The sequence below is a fragment of the Dama dama genome, chromosome 33 (genome assembly GCF_033118175.1).
Source record: "Dama dama isolate Ldn47 chromosome 33, ASM3311817v1, whole genome shotgun sequence".
Classification (NCBI taxonomy): Eukaryota; Metazoa; Chordata; class Mammalia; order Artiodactyla; family Cervidae; genus Dama; species Dama dama.
In genome coordinates, this window is record NC_083713.1 from 29803430 (window position 1) to 29821889 (window position 18460).

Consider the following 18460-nt stretch of genomic DNA (forward strand, 5'->3'; position numbering starts at 1 on the left):
TTTCGCCGCCTGCCTGGCGCCGGCCAGTGGCGGAGGTAAGCGCCCACCGGTCCGAGCTCCGCGCGGAGTGCGGGACTTCCCTGGCTGCGGCAGGGTCGGGTCCGCGGGCGAGCGGAGGGGGCTGCGGCCGGCAGAGGCCAGGAGCGGGAGGCGGCCGGACAGCTCCCTGTGGCGCACTCAGGTTGCCCTGCGTGGGGCCAGCAGGAGCGCCCCTCCTTCGCCCGCCCCGGTAGTGAGCTGTCCGAAACTTGAGAGAGCAGCCACTGCGGTTTCGGTGACAGCACACCCCGCAAGGACCCCGCCTTTGTTCCCACGGAGGTTTGTCCCAACCCTCCTGGAAGGTACTTTGCTGCTCTCCCCGAGAGTCCGCAGCCGGCTCCCCGCGCTGGTTTCTTCTCTCCCGGGCCAAGCAGTCCTCCGCGCTGCTCCGTGCGCAGCTTTCCACCTGCAGCGCCCTGCCGGGGAATCCCTTCGCGCGCCCAGGCTGCGGGCTCGGGCACCTCGCCTCTTTGCAGCAGCGAAACTTGGTCTCGCCGTGACCCCCAAGAGACCGCATCTCGATAAAGATCATTCACTAGTCGAGATAAGGCTGGGAGGTGGGATTGGCCGAGAGAGTGGCTGATACGCTGCAGCATTTTCTTGAAGGGTTTCCCTTTCCAGCCGGGCAGTGGAGGCTTTTGTGTTGATGAATGGGGCTCGACTGCGCGGCCAGAGTTTTGAGGGCTCGAATGGAGAAAGCTTCTGCGATGAAGCGCTGTAAACTTCTCTCAAGTTGTCGGGAGAGTTTTAGTTTTTTACAGGAACGGAGGAGACGGAAAGAGGAGGAGGGAGTAGGGGAGAGAATAGAAGGAGTAAGAGGGGAGGAGGAGAGAAGACTAGTACAGAGGAAAAGGCAGAGAAGCAGGGGAAAGAGAGAGATCGGGGGCTGGGGTCGGGGAGAAGGAGAGAGAGGAAGCTAGGGATGAATGGGAGAGGCTAGGAGGCAGGGGAACAAGCGAGCTCTCTCCCTGGCTTTGCGTTGCTAGGTAGCAGCGAAGAGCTGCGTGTGACCGACCACCAGACAGACGGAGCGGACGCTGCTGCCTCCAGGGGCACTAATCTGTCTGCGGGGATGGGAGACCACCCTCTCCCCTCCCCCCCCCCCCCCACCCCTTCCTCCCGCTCCTTCCTTCTCGGACAACTTAATTGCCCTACAATGAAAATGAAACCCCTATTGTTGTAGGATTAGCCAAAGCAATAAATTGATTTCCCTGGATCACATATTAGGGTTGAAGAGTGGAGACTGCAGAAGCCCCCATTTATGGCAGAGAGAGGGGATGGGCCGGTGGCATGTATTCAAATGGTTAATCTGCTTTCTTTCCTCAATTCTTAGAGTAAGCTCCTTAGAGGGAATCAACTAAGTAATTATACAGCAACTCCTAGCAGTACACATTGCAGACTTCCTGGGAAGAAGTTTGGAAACGCCGACAAACCTCACTGGTCGTGTAAAAATCTTTGGAAAAGGAGGGGAGGCAGGAAGAGAACGTTAATAATTCTAACTTTGAAAATCTTTTCTCAGGGTTGGTAGCAGAGAAAGAGAATTTATTATTATTGTGGAGGGTTTGTCCTAAATATAGCCACAAGTTTTACTATATGTTCCTGTCAGTGCCTGGCAAAAGGAAATCTTGTCTGGATTAAACTGGGATACATCTGGGTTGTCTACATACAATGCAAACAGATGTTCTCATCCCTTTGTTAAAATGTCTTAGTCACCAAATGACCTGTACTTACTCTTCTTGGTAGTTTAGACCCATCCATCTTTCATTCTATAATAATAATAGGTATAGTATATATCATATGATGTCATATATATCATATACTTATATGTGGCAGGCCCTGTTCTAAGTATTTTGCACTTGTTGAAATTTAGTCTTTATCATGCCCCTTTTTAAGTAAGCACTCTTACTGTTTCTGTTTTACAGATGGGAAATGAAGGCATAGACCAGTTAACTTCCTTCAGGTCATATGGCTAGAAAATCACTGTGAGACAATTCCCAGAGATTCTGATTCCAGAGGCTTTAACTAAACTGCTCTAGTATATGGCTCTTTTGTACTAGAAATGCCATACCCCTTTAGTTACTGTCCACATGTGAAGTTACTAAAGAAGCCAAGGGACTTTTTGCAAGTCTTTGCCACATACTGTAGAATTTGCTTGCTGCTCATAACTGGATATTTCCAGAAACTCAGGTTTCTATCCTCACTCTCAGTCTTCCCACTTGATCATTTTTACATACATGTCCTCTGAATATCGTCAACCTGGGGGTTTAAGAAGATTTCTAGATGCCTGTTGTAATGATTTTTGACTTAGATGAAGAAGTGTGATGACATTGTAAATGCCCTTATTTTAGCATAAAATATTTTAGGTAAGATCATCCTGCAAACTGCGTATCATTAGAAACTGGGAGAGTGTTTTGCAGTTAGTCTTTTAAAAAATATTGCATATCTGTGGCTAGAAATTATTTGCACTGCCCTCTGTTTTGCATAATGCTTTTAAAAAAATGCAGGAGGGCCTGAAGCAATGGCTTCACCTCATTCTAGCTGTATGACCTTGCGGAAGTCCTTTAACTTTGCATGGCTCAAACTGCTTATCTGTAAAACTGGTATGATAATGGGAGAATCTATTCTGTGACGTTTTATGAACATAAAATGGTAAGTGTGCCTTAGCATGGTGTAAGGCATTATAGACAATGATCATAAACTAATAGCCCTTTTTATTACTTTGATTCATAATACCTTTCCTTGCTTACTGATCATATTTCTCATTTCAAAATGCACATGAGAATATCTTTAAGTATTTTCCACCTAACATTTCTCTGAAGAATTCCCAGATTCCAGGATGTGATTTGAAGTTTTTCAGAAAATGTTATGGTTTCTCAGGACAATGATATTCTTTCATCCAATAGAAGTTTGTGCCCTTAATAGGATCAGATTTTATGACAATTATGTCTTTGGGTACAGTTTGCATGCTTAAAAGGGTTGTGTGGCCAGTAGCAAACAGGCAACATTTTGGTTCTATCACATCTCTATTATCTGCTGCTGCTTTTATTTCACAGCAGTTGGCTTTTCTTTCTTCTACTGAAGTTCTTCCTTGCCAGTCTTTGGGGCTTCTGCTTAAACTTCCTGTCCCTGCCCTATTTTAATATAAACTATTATAACCTTAAATATATATCTTGGACTGCTTGGCATTATTTTATAGCTAAGTAACTAAACCCTGGAGGGAGACTGAAAGGAGTGGAAGGGTGGGGATTAAATGCCCTACCTAAGGGCTTGTGTGATAGAGCCAGGGTCTGCACCTGAGACTCTTCATTCTTCTATAGGACCTTCTTTAGACGCATGTCCTCTAACTGTCCCCACATTGAGATCTCTAGATTCCTTTTGTGTTGATCCTGACTTATCAGATGAGGCAAAGCATGATGAAAAGATGATCTTGGCGAATCTTCAGTTGGGTGGGTCACCTGTCTCAGGCCTAAGCTGAATCTTATGATAGATTAATATAACCAGGTGTTTTTAGCTTGATCCAGAACTCCCAAGTGATGGCATCTGGTCCCATCACTTCATGGGAAATAGATGGGGAAACAGTGTCAGACTTTATTTTTTTGGGCTCCAAAATCGCTGCAGATGGTGATTGCAGCCATGAAATTAAAAGACACTTACTCCTTGGAAGGAAAGTTATGACCAACCTAGACAGCTTATTAAAAAGCAGAGACATTACTTTGCCAACAAAGGTCTGTTTAGTCAAGGCTATGGTTTTTCCAGTGGTCATGTATGGATGTGAGAGTTGGACTATGAAGAAAGCTGAGCGACAAAGAATTGATGCTTTTGAACTGTGGTGTTGGAGAAGATACTTGAGAGTCTCCTTGCAAGGAGAACCAACCAGTCCATTCTAAAGGAGATCAGTCCTGGGTGTTCATTGGAAGGACTGATGTTGAAGCTGAAACTCCAAAACTTTGGACACCTCATGCAAAGAGTTGACTCATTGGAAAAGACCCTGATGCTGGGAGGGATTGGGGGCAGGAGGAGAAGCGGACGATAGAGGATGAGATGGCTGGATGGCATCACCGACTCGATGGACATGAGTTTGAGTAAACTCCGGGAGTTGGTGATAGACAGGGAAGCTTGGCGTGCTGTGATTCACGGGGTCGCAAAGAGTTGGACACGTCCGAGCGACTGGACTGAACTGAGAATTCCCAAAGTCTGTGCCTCTGGATCCATTTTTAAAAATTGTGGACCATCAGAGCACATTTCTGAAGAGCTGATATAACCCAGATATTAATAGTTTTAATCTATTAATTTTGTGATCTTGAGGAATTAAAAAAATTGTTACATTGTGGTAATCCACAAACATTTATTAATAAGCATCTACAGTGTGCTAGTAAGACAGCAGTATCAATATAACAGAGAGGTTAAGGACGATGAGAACTGAAAAGGGGAGTCTAGATTCCACAGTTAAAATGAGCTGCAACTTTGTGTTTAAAATTCTGAGGTAGTCATTTTCTAGTTCCTAATGACTCTGGCTAGGATTTCACCAATATTCGATTTGACACATTCTAGCCTCGGTGTTTTGGGCTGCTTTTAGAATGATCAGATTGGTAGATGTTTTGCAATGTCAGAGATATTTCTTTGATGCTTCCCATGTTTTATTAAGGGCCTGTACAAATGTTTCCTAATTGATTTCTTGACCATCTTAGCATTGTGAGACAAAGTAGGAAAAGTGTGAATTTGGGGATTAGAGGATCTGGATTTGAAAGTTGCCTCTGCCATTTTCTATCTGGGAAATTCATTACAACATACTCAACTGCTCTGGGTTGGTTTTATCTATAAAACGGGCACATATTTACCTCATAGGGTAGTTATGCCAGTTAACTGAGAAGAGTGTGAAATTCTTTTTAGACTGTGAGGTCTCATGTATTTCTATCCATCATGACTTACGTTTTCAAGAATTTAATTTTTTCTATCATGTCAATGCATGGCAAAAACCAATACAATATTGTAAAGTAATTAGCCTCCAACTAATAAAAATAATTGGAAAAAAAATTAAGTCGGCATAGTTTTACTAAAATCTTTAAAACTGTAGCGTAGATGGGATGATACGTTGAATAATTACCTACTAATCTTTAAAGCCTGTTTTTATCTTTCTTATGAATAAAACTACGGTATTAACATTAAAAAAAAAAGAATTTAACTTTTTCTAAACTTGTGGAGAAGATATTGTATCGTGGTATCTCTCTCCCCCTCCCCCCGCCCCCCAGGCTTTTTAGTACAAGAGATCTTTAAATGATTTTCTTGTGCATCTTGGACACAGTGCTTTAGTGCCTACAGCAACCTTACACATAAGTCTGAATTCTCATGTTTGTAAATGACAGAGAACTCAGTTAAATTGCTTGAAGCCAAAAGGAAGGAGTATTGAAATACATAGTTGAAAAGATAGAGCTATTAGGTTGAACCATATGGGATTGTTGTTTTCCTAGGTCAGAAGCAGTCAAATTTGGCAATTTGGTTCAACCTAGTACAGGTGGGCGCTCAGCCTATTTCATGTTGATTGGTTTCTCTGTCTCCTGGTTCTGAGATGACTGTGTTATCTAGTGTATTCTTCTCTGGTCTTACAAGATGGCTGTCACATCCTTTAATGTTATGTCCAATGGAAAAGAGTAAGTTTTGTTTTATTTATTCTCAGCAAAAGTCTCAATTGCATTTCAGAGACTCCTCTTAGATCATAAGCTCATCGGAGAACCAGTCACTGTATCCAGGGACATGAAATGTGCCTCTGGCTTAGACTAGAGTCACATGCTTGATCTCTGAAGTCACAGACTAAGTCTAGACCCCAGAGGGAAAATGAGGTAAGGCTCCCAGAAGAATGGTGAACAGATGTGGAGTTGCAGAAACAACAGATATTTGGAACACCTTATCAGATAAAACCAGTTTTCCATTTTGTATATGAAGACAGACTTGAAATTTCTCAAGAGTAGGTGGTCCTGGGATCACTCAGTAATTGAAGAGGGAAAAGTCTTGCAAATATTAAAGCAAGACATGGACATGATGTTGTGTTCATGTGATCATGTTGCAACTAGAAGGGTAGTTGTAGCCTAAAGGATTTTTTTGTAGCCTAAGGGATTCTTATTTGGAGCTTTACTTTGTGATGAACTGGAATGTTCTCGAAAATGATCTGATAGATCAAAGTATGGAAGCTCTTGAGTCCCTTGTAGTCCTTTGCAGGATTTCATTTTTCAGCAAGTCCTACGCCTTTGTCCCTTTTCCAACTTACTTCATTTGTTTTTATTCCTAAAATGTCCCTTTTCCAGGCACTAGACCTTGGCTGTGAGAAAGAGCTAGAGAGAAAGGAGAGAAGAAGGGTTTAGAGACATATGAAGGTGCTTCAGTGGAGACGGAATGCACTTTGGTGCTCATCTAAGAATCCTTAGCATATACCCTAGGAAACTTCTACAGACAGTGGAACAGGTGTCTTTCACACTTCACTGGATTAATTCAGAAATGCTAAACATTTGTCCTCTATGCCAATGGTTATTTTTCCGGTCTTTAAGTCTTATTTCTAATATCTCTGTATCATGTACCAAGAAAATGGAAACATCAGTTTTCAGGAAATTTAAATGTCTCTCCAAGAAAATAACAGATTAGACAATGTGAAGTTTCACATTAAAATCTCTATGCTTTTGGTCATTAGCCCTCAGGTCTTGCCTGACCCCCAGCATTATTGGAAACAGTGAGAAATGAAGGAAATGTAATTACCACTCCGTGCGTTAAAAAGTTAAGCCACTGTTATTATGGATACAATGGCTTGTTTATTATCCAGGTCTTGAGATTCCAAATTTGGAAGCAATACTAGAGGTCTCCTTTAAGTTTATATATCATCAGCATCGTGAAGATCAGCAACTTTGAAAATAAGCCTTTACTCACTGATTCACATTAATAGCATATCTACTTTTGAGTGCCCAGTAGTTATTGAGGAAAACCCCCCAAAGAGGAAGAAGACCATGGCTACACTTCTGTTCTGCTAGACTTTCTTGGATTCTCATATAAAAACATCCTGTCTTATGGTGTCAGAGACTTGCTTGTCATTTTGAGTCCAGTTCTTTGGGTTTTATTCTCATTAACAAGGAGATTTTCTTTGTTAAAGGGAAAAAAATAAAAACTCATTTAGTTTGATAAGGAAATCCTTAAGTAAAATTGAATTTAGGGATGGAAATATCTGAAATATGTCAATCTTACCTACCTTTTACTGTCACTAAAGGGAAGGAGAAAATGCTAGTGTGTACTTCCACACTGGTTTGATTTTGATGTGGGAAGGCTGTGGAGAATACTTTTTGTTGTAAGAAACAGAAAACCCACCTCCAATTGGCTTAAACAATTAAGGGTATTTATTGACTCATGTAAGCAAAAACTTCTGAGGCAGAGTGGGGTTCAGGTAAGGTGCGTTCAGGGCTCCAGTTCTCTTTCTTTGTGTCCTTTTTGACTCTACTCCCCTCTAGGTTTCAGCTTTGTCTTCAGGCTGGCTTCCCATATTGTTATATTGCAGCTGCCAGGGCAAATGGGGCTACATGTTTTCTTGATCCTATCTGGGGACAACTTTGAGATTTCACCTGTGTTCTCAAAAGCATTATTTCATCACAATTTATAGAATGTGATAATCTCTAGGGTCCCTAGATGGAAATAAGCTAGGTTTTTAAGCTTGGCATATAAAAATTATCTGGGGAGCTTTAAATATATATTCTTAGGCCAAAACCCACACCTACTATATCAGGAGTATGGAATCTGTATTTTAAGCAATTCTGAGAGTCAGATGATTTGGAAACAACTGATCTGGGTAATCTGTCTCAGTTTTGTAAACTGAAACTAACTTGCCATGGCAAATTACTTCCACTAGCAGTGGAGAGTACTCCAGTTATATCTATCCTTTCTTTTGGATGGGGATGTTACAAGGTAGCTACAGTAACAAGGAAAACGACTCATTTATATCCCAGGGTGATATGAAGTACTCCCCCATTCCTGGCGGTCTCCTTTCCTGGCCGATGTGCCGGTCCCTCCCTGCAGCCACTGTTTGTGTCTTAATTGGATTCTTTGCTTTCTCTGCTCTTTCCTTGGACACCCTTGATGTCCTTCCTCCCACTGTTAAGAATCTGGGGTTCTTTGAGCTGACCCAGGTCGGGAATTCATCTCAAGAGCATCCCCTGGCAGAGCTCACTGGCATCTATCCCATGTTTGGCATTGGGAGTTATTAGAAAATCTTATTGCCCAACTCTTTGTTGATTCCACTGGGACTTATAGTCCATTGATCCTGCCACCTCTTCACTGTCCCTCAAATCCCGCAGTTATTTACTTCCTTAGCTTATATTTGATGGCCCATCATTAGCATCACTTCCTTGCCTCCACCCTCAGCAGTCTGGTCCTCTTTTCTCAGACCTCCAATACCACCTGCTCCAACAACATTGCTTCTTATAGACATGAAAATGGAAGCAATCAACAGAAGGACGCAAATTCTCATAACTCAACCATCATCACTTGCACCTCAGCCTGTATATTTTGTCTTTCCTCCTGTTCCTCGGGACGAACTTTCTGTGCTCTGTAGTCCAGCCAGTTCATTCATGTTCTAGATCACACTCTGTCTTACCTCTCACCATTTGTCTCCTCTCATCAAATCTTCATTTCCCCCACATTCCCTTCTTGCTATCACCTATTTTCTCTGTACCTTGGCAAAATTCCTTGGCAGATTTATCTTTACCCACTGTAGTTTTGCTCAGTTTTTCTCATATCCATGCCATTCAGGTTTTTTTTTTCCCCACCACCCTTGACCAAGGTGTTTCTTTGGCCAAAGTCACTGGTGACTTCCATTTTGTTAAGTCCAAAGATCCATTCTCAGCTCTCATCTTGTTTAGCTAACTAGCAACACTGCACACAGTGTATCTTGCCTTCCACCATGAAATAGTTTGGCTTCCAAGAAACTACGTTCTCCTGGTTTCCTTCCTTCCTCGTTGGCCTCCCCTTGTTCCCTCATGTTTCCTTCCATCCACCTTTCTGATTACTTTTCATCTCTATCTGCATTGCTTTGGTAGCTCATTCTGTCTCGTGACATACCATCTGTATGCTGACAACTTATACATTTAGGACTATAATCCAGGCCCTACCCTAAACTCTAGTCCTGTATGTCCAACTGCTTATTTGATAACCTGGTTGTACAAGAGTCATTTCAGACTTACATCCAAAAACTGAACTCCCGATCTCCACTAATGCCCCAAACCTGCTTTATCCATTGATTTCCCCATCTTAGAAAATGACTACTCCATCTTTGCTTAGGCTCCAGACTTTGAACTCTTTCTTTTTATACCTTACATCCAATCCATCAGAAAATCCCATCATTTCAATCATCAGAATATATGTAGAATCCAACCAGTTTTCATCTTTACCACTGCTGTGTTGATCCAGGTCATGGTCACCTATTACCTGGATTATTGCAATGCCTTCCCTACTGATCACCTGCTGCCCTTTGGTCCCCCTCCTGTCAACTCTCAGCCCCCTTTAAAAACCAGTCAGATCTTGTCACTCCTCTACTCAAAAGCACCAATGGCTTCTGTCACACATGAATTGGATTTTTCAGAAACAGATGCTGAGATAGACTTTCGAGTGCAAGATATTAATGAAGATCAGTGTCTGTGAAGGGAAGGGGAGGAAGCGGGAATAGGCAGAGGAAGAAACTGAAGTGGGTAAGGCCTTGATTGACCCAGTGGGGAGTTCTGGAGCTGCAGCTGGCAAGGAGAATGTTCTGTGTCAGGCTGAATTGGCTTTCCTCGGTTGCTGGATGTGGCCTACCCTAGCAAGATACCTTTCTATTGATAGAACTGAGGTGGACCTTGGAGGAGTTGAGTAGGTAGAGAGTCCTTCCCTGCAGCTGGCCCTTCCTTGAAGGGGAATCTGGGTGGTGCATCTCCGCATCTCCCTGGCTACCGTTGCTTCCCAGCTCATACAGAGTCAGAGTCCAGGTAGACCCTAACCATTGGCTTGGACATCCCCTGAACTGTCTCCTTCTCTCCTCCACTCACAGTGCAGTGGTTGTTGTTCAGTTGCTCAGTCGAGTCCAGCTCTTGGTGACCTCATGGACTGAAGCACGCCAGTCTTCCCTGTCCTTCACCATCTCCCGGAGTTTGTTCAAACTTGTGTATGTTGAGTCAGTGATGCCATCCAACCATCTCATCCTCTGTTGTCCCCTTCTCCTGCCTTCAATCTTTCCCAGCATCAGGGTCTTTTCTAATGAGTTGGTTCTTTGCACCTGGTGGCAAAGTATTAGAGCTTCAGTTTCAACATTAGTCCTTCAAATAGGTATTCAGGGTTTATTTCCTTTAGGACTGCCTGGTTTGATCTCCTTGCAGTCCAAGGGACTCTCAAGAGTCTTCTCCAGCACCACAGTTGGAAAGCATCAATTCTTTGGCACACAACCTTCTTTATAGTCCACCTCTCACATATGCACATGACAACTGGAAAAGCCATAGCTTTGACTAGATGGACCTTTGTCGGCAAAGTAATGTCTCTGCTTTTTAATACACTGTCTAGATACAATGGTATTCTTGCTTTATTCCCAACATAGTGAACACCTTAAGGCCTTTGTACTTGCTTCCTCTCTTCTTGAACACTCTTGCCTCAGACTGTACATGACCTGCCCCTCACCTTCTACAGGTCATTGCTTATAGGTCACTTTCTTAGTGTTGATTTCTCAGATTCTTTGCTCTTTCTTCATTGCACTTATCACCGTCTGACATAATGGACATTCGTTTTTTTTTGTTGCTGTTGTTTATTTACTTTGTTTCTCTTTTCTAAGATATAAATTCCAGGACTGCAGACATTTTTATCTCTCTTATTCATTGTCTTATTCCTAGTACCGAGAATTGGGCTAACTAAATAAATCTAACTTGGATGAACGATGGATAGATGCCACCATGGGTACTAAAACTAAGAAGCAGCCTCAGCTCATCACTATGTCCCTGGTATTGCCAGCCGTTAATTCCGCCAGGCTCCTGGAGGCCCCATCAAGGTCCTGATGGAGAAAAAAAGAAAATTGCTGTCTCTATCAAAACAAGTGGCTTAGCAACGCTATTTCTTTCCATTTGACTCTCCCCCTTCCTCCGCCTCACTGCCCCCCAACTACCGATGACTCCCAACACATTTGATTGTAGCGGATTCTGCATCAGCCTTTTTAACTTCCACCCCAGACACTTGGCTACTCTGTGAGAATCCCCTGTACATACAGAATGGGTCATTCTGCTATTTTAAGGACAGATTTGATACAGTAGCTTTTATAAAAAGATAAGCCAAAGTTTTTAGACTTTATGTTAGTGGACTGTCACTCCGTGTTTAAACAGAACACAAAAGAAATCTGTCTGAGACCACGGCGCAGTGAAAACAGCCTTGATCAGACAAAAGGCCCTCTGAAGAGGGGAGTGGTTTCCCAAGTCGGGGAGGCGGCATGGACTGTGGAGGAAAGAACATCACATGTCAAGTCAGGACATTCATGGGTCTTGTTCCTGATGAATGAAGGAAAAATGGGCCCAGTGGAAGAGGGCCAGACTGCTGAAAACCGCCCATGGCTGCTTATCCCTCAGCACAGTCTTTCTCACTTGAGACCCTTTTTTTTGAAATTGAAAAAAAGTATTTATTTGGGTATGCCGGGTCTTCATTGTGGCATGTGGGATCCAGTTCCCTAGCCAGGGATTGAACCCAGGCACCCTGCATTGGGAGCACAGAGTCTCAGCCACTGGACCACCAGGGAAGTCCCTAGACCCCATTCTTTTGATGGCTTTCTAATGCAAGCATGACCACATAGTTCAGAGGCAGAGTGGTGACTCAGTGACATGCATGTAAGTTGTCAGCATACAGATAGGATGAGACTACCAAAGCAATGCAAATAGAAATGAAAAGTAACCAGAAAGGTGGGTGGGCGTAAGCATGAGGGAACAAGGAGAGGCCAGCAAGGAAGGAAGGAAACCCGGAGAGTGAAGAAGTTGGGAGAATGACCTGAAATTTTTATTGCTAAAATTGTTGAGTGTTTTCTATGTGCCTGATACAGTCCTAAGTGTTTTACAGGTGTAACTTTACCCACTTCTTTATTATTAACAGTTTGAGTTTCATGGATAAAGAACTAAGGCAGGGACTTCCCTGGTTAAGACTTGGTGCTTCCAATGCAAAGGGCCTAGGTTTGATCCCTGGCTGGGGAACTAAGGTCCCACATGCCTTGCAGCAAAAAATAAATAAGTAAATAAATAAAATAGAAGAACCAAGACAAAGATAGGGTAGGTAATTTGCCCGTAGCCCTCTAGTTAGTAAGTGGCAAAACCAAGATTTGACCGCAGAGTCCTTATTCTTATGTGTTATCACTGGGTAGATAGGATCAAGGGAAAGATAGTGCCTCTGTGTCCATCAGAGCCTCATTTAATGATCAGGTGACCTCATTTCAGAAGCTGGTACCTTTGCAACTCAACTCTTGGACATTTTTGTGCTATTTTTGCATTCATTCATTCATTCCTTGTTGATGGAGCCCATAGCATGCTTTGACATCAAGTAACTGGAAACAACAAAGGATAGAGATTCCTGCCACATGGGTCTGTCCAAAGCAGCTTACCCTGAAAGAGTACATTTCCATTGTAACCCAGTGTTCCCTCTATTCTCTTTAGGTACTGGCTGATTCCTGCTTGCTGACTTTCTCCTCTACTACCCGTCCATTATCTAAGAATGTCTTCTTCTCTATAATTACACATCTTTTAATTCAAAAGACCCTTTGACTATCAGAGAGAGTTCTATTTTAACTTCCTTTTAGGGATGGCAGTGCAGGTATTGAAAGTTGTCTGTTGCTTCATACTTGATGGAAAAATTCCTACTAAGTTCCCTTATTCAAAGTCCTAGAAGAAAGTAAAGAACAACCAAGTGAGAACTGAGACTCTTGGCAGCTGAAAAGGTTGTTCCTGGAGAGATGGGGAAGGCATTTGCCTATGGGTTGGAAGGGCTGGAATGTCTCTTGGCTCCAAAGTGTCTCTCACCCTGGCCAGAGATGTCTGCTCCGTCGCCATTAGAGCCAGTTCTTTAGAGGAATACATTCTTCCCCTTGAAACTCTGGTTAAAGTGCAGAAATGTTTACCCCTGTCTGGCCAAGTAGTTAGCTGAGATAATAATGCACAGAAAACATTCCTGAGTGAGGTTCAGAGAGAAGGAGATGCAAAGTTGATAGTTTGATGGGGGGCGGGGACGAAAGAAAGGAAGAAGGTATCTGAAGGTGAGAGTCTTGGAAGGGAGCCAGCTTCATCTTCTAATTAATTGTTTTGCTTAAATCAGCTTTTATAGGTAACAGAGATGTTATTGCTTGTTCTTTTTTCCTTAGGATGACATTATGGGGAGTTTCTGCTGTAAATCTGTTCAATTGACATTAAAGATTGAACTTCTTACCTTCTAGTAAGGCTCTCCTTTGTCTAATTAGCTCAGTGGAAATAAGATTGTTAGAACAAAAGGAAAGGTTGACCCTAAAAGCAACAAAGTCACAGCACTCTATCAGTCATTCCTTAGGGATTCATTGGTGTCAGGTAAGGTTGAGAGGAAGCTTTTGGATTTAGTGTACATGGAAGTTACAATTTTTCTAGACCATAATGATGACTATTAATAGAAAATCCAGTTTTATTCCTTAGTATGCAATAAAACAACAGTTTGCATGTGGATAAGGTAAAAGCCACACATTTCTTAAGTCAATTGCTAAATGGTTAACTTTTATGTACCACCTCTCTGAATTATTTTTCTAGTTCACTTCTGACATAAAAATTTACTTCTTCCCTAATATTTGGTGCAGTGAGGTGTTGAAAGAATTTGCTAAGTAATCACTGGAAGCTGAGATTCTAGTGAAAAACAAAATGCATGGTTTAAAAATTGAATGTACTAACTGGGAGAGAGCAAAGATTAGATGCTTCTTTCTGTAAATAATTAAACCCAGCAGGGCAGACAAGGGAGAACATGGGACTTGAGCTAAGAAGGATGCATAGGGTATTGAACACTTTCACTTCCCTGTGAGGGAAATCAAAGAGGTCTTTAATAGTTGTTGCTGATTGTGAATATGTGCAACAAAATCCTTAAGCCAGATTTACTTCTCAAGCATTTTGCTGTGATCGAAGGAATGAGAAAGGGGAGAGAAGAGGAACTGTTTGATTGAGGCCCTTTAGCACGCTTTCTCTCTAGGAGGCCCAAGTGTGGTTTGTCACAGTGACCTGGGACTTTGGTTCCCTTCGGGACCACCACCTAGCACTGGGGATGCATGGGTAGATCAAAGACAATTGCTTTTACTTTTTCTTGCCGAGAAGCAGTGGATCTACGAATTGAGAGCTGGATTAACACAAGACACATAGGATGGATTCTTTCTGATTTTTCTCTTTCAGAGTTGGTTTTCTTACACTCTCCACACCGTCTCCACTTTTTTGAGGTGGTTGGTCTTAATGTTTCTATCTGTAAAAAGGAAAAGATTTTACAGTTTTCCTATGGGTAAGCTTGAATATTAACCTTAGTGAAGAGCTTTATTTTATCATTTAAATTAACATAGACTTAAATTGTGCATGTATAGTTTTATAAATTTTCATACATGTATATATTTGTGTAACCAGCACCATGACTGGGATTAGAACAGTTCAACAGCCCCTCACTCCCCCAATTCCCGTATGCTATTGCTGTAGTCACACTCTCCAAATAAAGTTTCTCAGTTCTTTTTTTTTGAAAACTCACTTTCCCATATGAAAGCCTCAATTTCTGCCTTTCATTTGTTCATTTTAATTCAAGAAATATTTCTAATTCATTTTTGAAGTAATTCAAAATGACATCGGTAAATGGTAAGGTTGCAAGCCTGGTTTCCCCCTACTACATGGAGGAAAAAACTCTGGAAAGGTGGCTGCTCTTTCAGTATAGCCATATAGGAAAAAAATTGGCCTAAACTTGGCTTGTTGCTAGATTGGAATCTGAAAAGAAAACACACTCAAGAAGTCTCCCTTGAAGCAGAGGACAGAGGTTTATTTTTTATTTAACGATTTACCCCTTGACACCTGGGAAATGATTAGTTGATGTTTTCAAAAAAGATTAAGTCAGTGTGGTTAATTAACTGTGGTAATCAGGTGACTTAAATTAATTAACTCCTTGTTAACAATTTCCATCAATTTTGTAAATAAATGACTGAATCAGTAAATTATATTCAAGATTAAAGGCTATATTTCCTGATTTATTTTATTGATGACAAATTAGAGAATTTTCTCTTCATCTCATTCTCTTCCTGCCAACCTTACAAATGAGAATTAGCTGGTTATAGTTTGAGAGGAATGCACCAGAGTAACCTTTAATGTATGGTTTTAAGGAAAAGTCAGGTGAAAGGACACTTGAAAAGATTTAGGGGAATGAAACTTAATCAGCATATACATAGCAACATTAAGGGAGAATGGGGGTAGTAAGTAATGATGAAACTAACTTTAGGATAAACTCTTAACAATGAAGTCTTTAATGTTTTATTTTCTTTCTTTTTTCTAAGTGAAAAATGAATGAGGGATATAGCAATTTGGTTTTTAGCTAGAAATAGATTTGAGTGGATATTTAGATATTCTGTTGAGAAGGAATTTACCAAAATGTTGGGATGTAGTGATTGCATTAGTCAGTAAAGCTCGACTGCAGGTTTAAAGTGCCATACAAATATACAACTAAAATGTTCTTATTTTTAGAATCTTTATAGTTGAAAATTCTCTTCCTTACTTACATGATTATGTCTTGGTCTCCAAACAAGTGAGCTGGAACACAACCAAACTATTCCTCATACCATTGCAGTTTCTGAAAGGCATTGAATGCTCAGGGGATTTGCATTTGTAGGACAGGTGATAGAGGGTTATTTAGGATTCCTTCTAGAAGGAACATTTGGCATCTTGAATAATGTGTGAGAAGTGAGAATATATTTACGAATTTGAAAAAATTCAGTGCTAACCTCAATCAGATTTTATAAGGAGAAAATTCCTACAGTTTCCTTGAAGGCAGCCTAAATTGGGATGGGCTGAAGCCAGTGATACACATTTACATTTCTGGCCACTGAGCAAAATGTTGGGCTCTTTCCACTATTATGGAAGCTCTCTGGTCCTGCCCCCTGCCCCCTTCTCCACCCACCCAAGGATCCTCAATCTGAAGGGTCTCCTCTGGACACAATTCACCTGTGGTTGAACCCTGTCTGGTGCTGGGATGCTGGCTGGTGTTAAGTTCCAGAGATGTACCTCTAGGCTGCTTGACCTCTCTGCGCTTCAGTTTCCTGGACGATTTAGTGATTTCTACTCCACAGGTTCCTGAGAATATTTAAAGGACATTGTGAGTGTGCAGGGTCCAGCACTTGGTGAACATTCAGTAAACCTTTGGCCCCACAGGGAACCTGGTGCTAAATCATTCATAGTTGACCAGCTCTTGCTTAGGTCAATGCAGCAGAGCAGCCACCATGCTGTGTCTTTTGAAATAAAGGAACCACTTGTCACATTCTCTATCCATAGAACTTGTTGGGGGAAAAAATATTTTTTAAAAAAATTTTTTATAAGGAGAGGGAAGTCAAGGAAGCATTAGAAGACAGGCATTGTACCTTGCCTTTCTACCCCCAAGAACATTTGTTTGGGATTTCCCCTCTAGGGCTTGAAATCACAGACCCCAAATGTCATGTTACATAGTATTTCAAACTTCTCAATGGGCTCAGTGTTCCCATTTTGTGTGTCTTGTACCTACTTCCTGTAAATCTGGTCCTCTGCAGAGTTGACTGGTGATGTCTGTAACTCTGAGAACAAGAGTGATGGACGCATGGGTCTAGGTAGAGCTCAGATGTGCGTGCCTTCTGGTCAAGGAGAAAGCTTTTCAGAGGGAGGAGTGTGTTCAAAGATGAACCCTCGGCTTTTAAGCAGACCATGTAAGGATCATAAATAGTGATTTTTTTTTTCTCTTTTAATAGTTTCTTGTTCTGTGAAAATAGACAATGGTCCGTTAGTGCTCCATAAATGCCCTGTGAGTTGAATTGACAACATGGAAGCATTCAGTGGCTTTAGAGGGTGCCAGGATCTTACAAATTTTTTTTTCTTCTTTACATCAAAGGAAACCTGCTTCAAGTACACTCTTGGTGATTTGAAGGCATGTGTCAGTGACACAGGATGAAGAATGTGTTTTTTTCTTGGTCATGCCCTATACTTTTCTGCCTCTGTGCCAGTTCCAGTTTGTTCCTTCTGCCAGGCACACCCTTCCCTCAGACCCACATATTGAAGCTTAAATGCACCTTCCTCCACAGGGCCTTTCTTGGTCTCCAGTGAATGTTATCTGAGCCTCTCTCACAACACTTATCATCACACCATGAATTAAAGTTATTTATGTATTTTATTGCTTTCTCTAGGATAGGACCACTGATGCTAAGAGTTATGCTTGCCTCCTCTGGTATCCTGTGTCTGGCACAGAGCCATGTATAAGCAGGAAACACAAGAAATCTTTTAGTGGAAAGTTCTCTGAGTTGTAGTAAAGCAACTCTGTCCTCCAGGGTCAGTGACGGGCATGCTCTGCTGCAGACTGCTGTTGCAGAGAGGATTGTGTTTGGCTTTGATTCTCCCTTACATAAACAGCAGTAGGAGGCTGACTTGGTACTTCCATGCTATCATCAGGGACCTGCATACCTATCTTCCTGCTCCACCATCCTCTGCTGGTGGCTTCCATCCCTAAGATCACCTCATTGTCTAAAATAGTGTCTGTAGCTGTGGCTACCTCTGCTCCATGTTAGGTGTGGAAATGGAGGAGGAAAAAGAAGGGCATGCTCTCTCTCTTTAAAAGAGACTTCCCAGAAGTCCTGCACAACCCTATTGCTTGCATTTCATCTCAGTGATTAAAACTTGCTCCAGTGACCACACTTAGCTGAAGCCTGGGAAATATAATCTTTTGGCTGAATACACCGTTCACCTGAATAAAACTGGGATTCTGTGTCTGAAGGAGGAAGAGGAATGAACATTGTGGTAGGCTATTGTGGTCCTGGCCACAGATGGTCAGGTGACCCTGGGTATTTGTTCCACTTCGAGGACCACACTTTTGTTAAGATATTTGAACTGGATTTGGAGGATAGATGCAAGGATGAGAGAACTGGAAGCATGTTTTGGGAGGAATGATAGAAAAACTTGATGTTTTTTTAGGAGAAGAAAAGAATCAGAGGAACAATGGTTAGCTCTCTCTTCAAATATTCAAAGGACCATCATATGAAAGAAGGAAAAAGCCTTTCTTTTTTTTTTTTGGTTATGCTTCATGGCATGTGGGATCTTAGTTCCCTGACCGGGGATGGAACCTGTTACCCCTGCAGTGGAAGTGTGGTGTCCTCACCACTGGACCACCAGGGAAATCCCCTGGAGAGGTTTCCCAAGGAGTC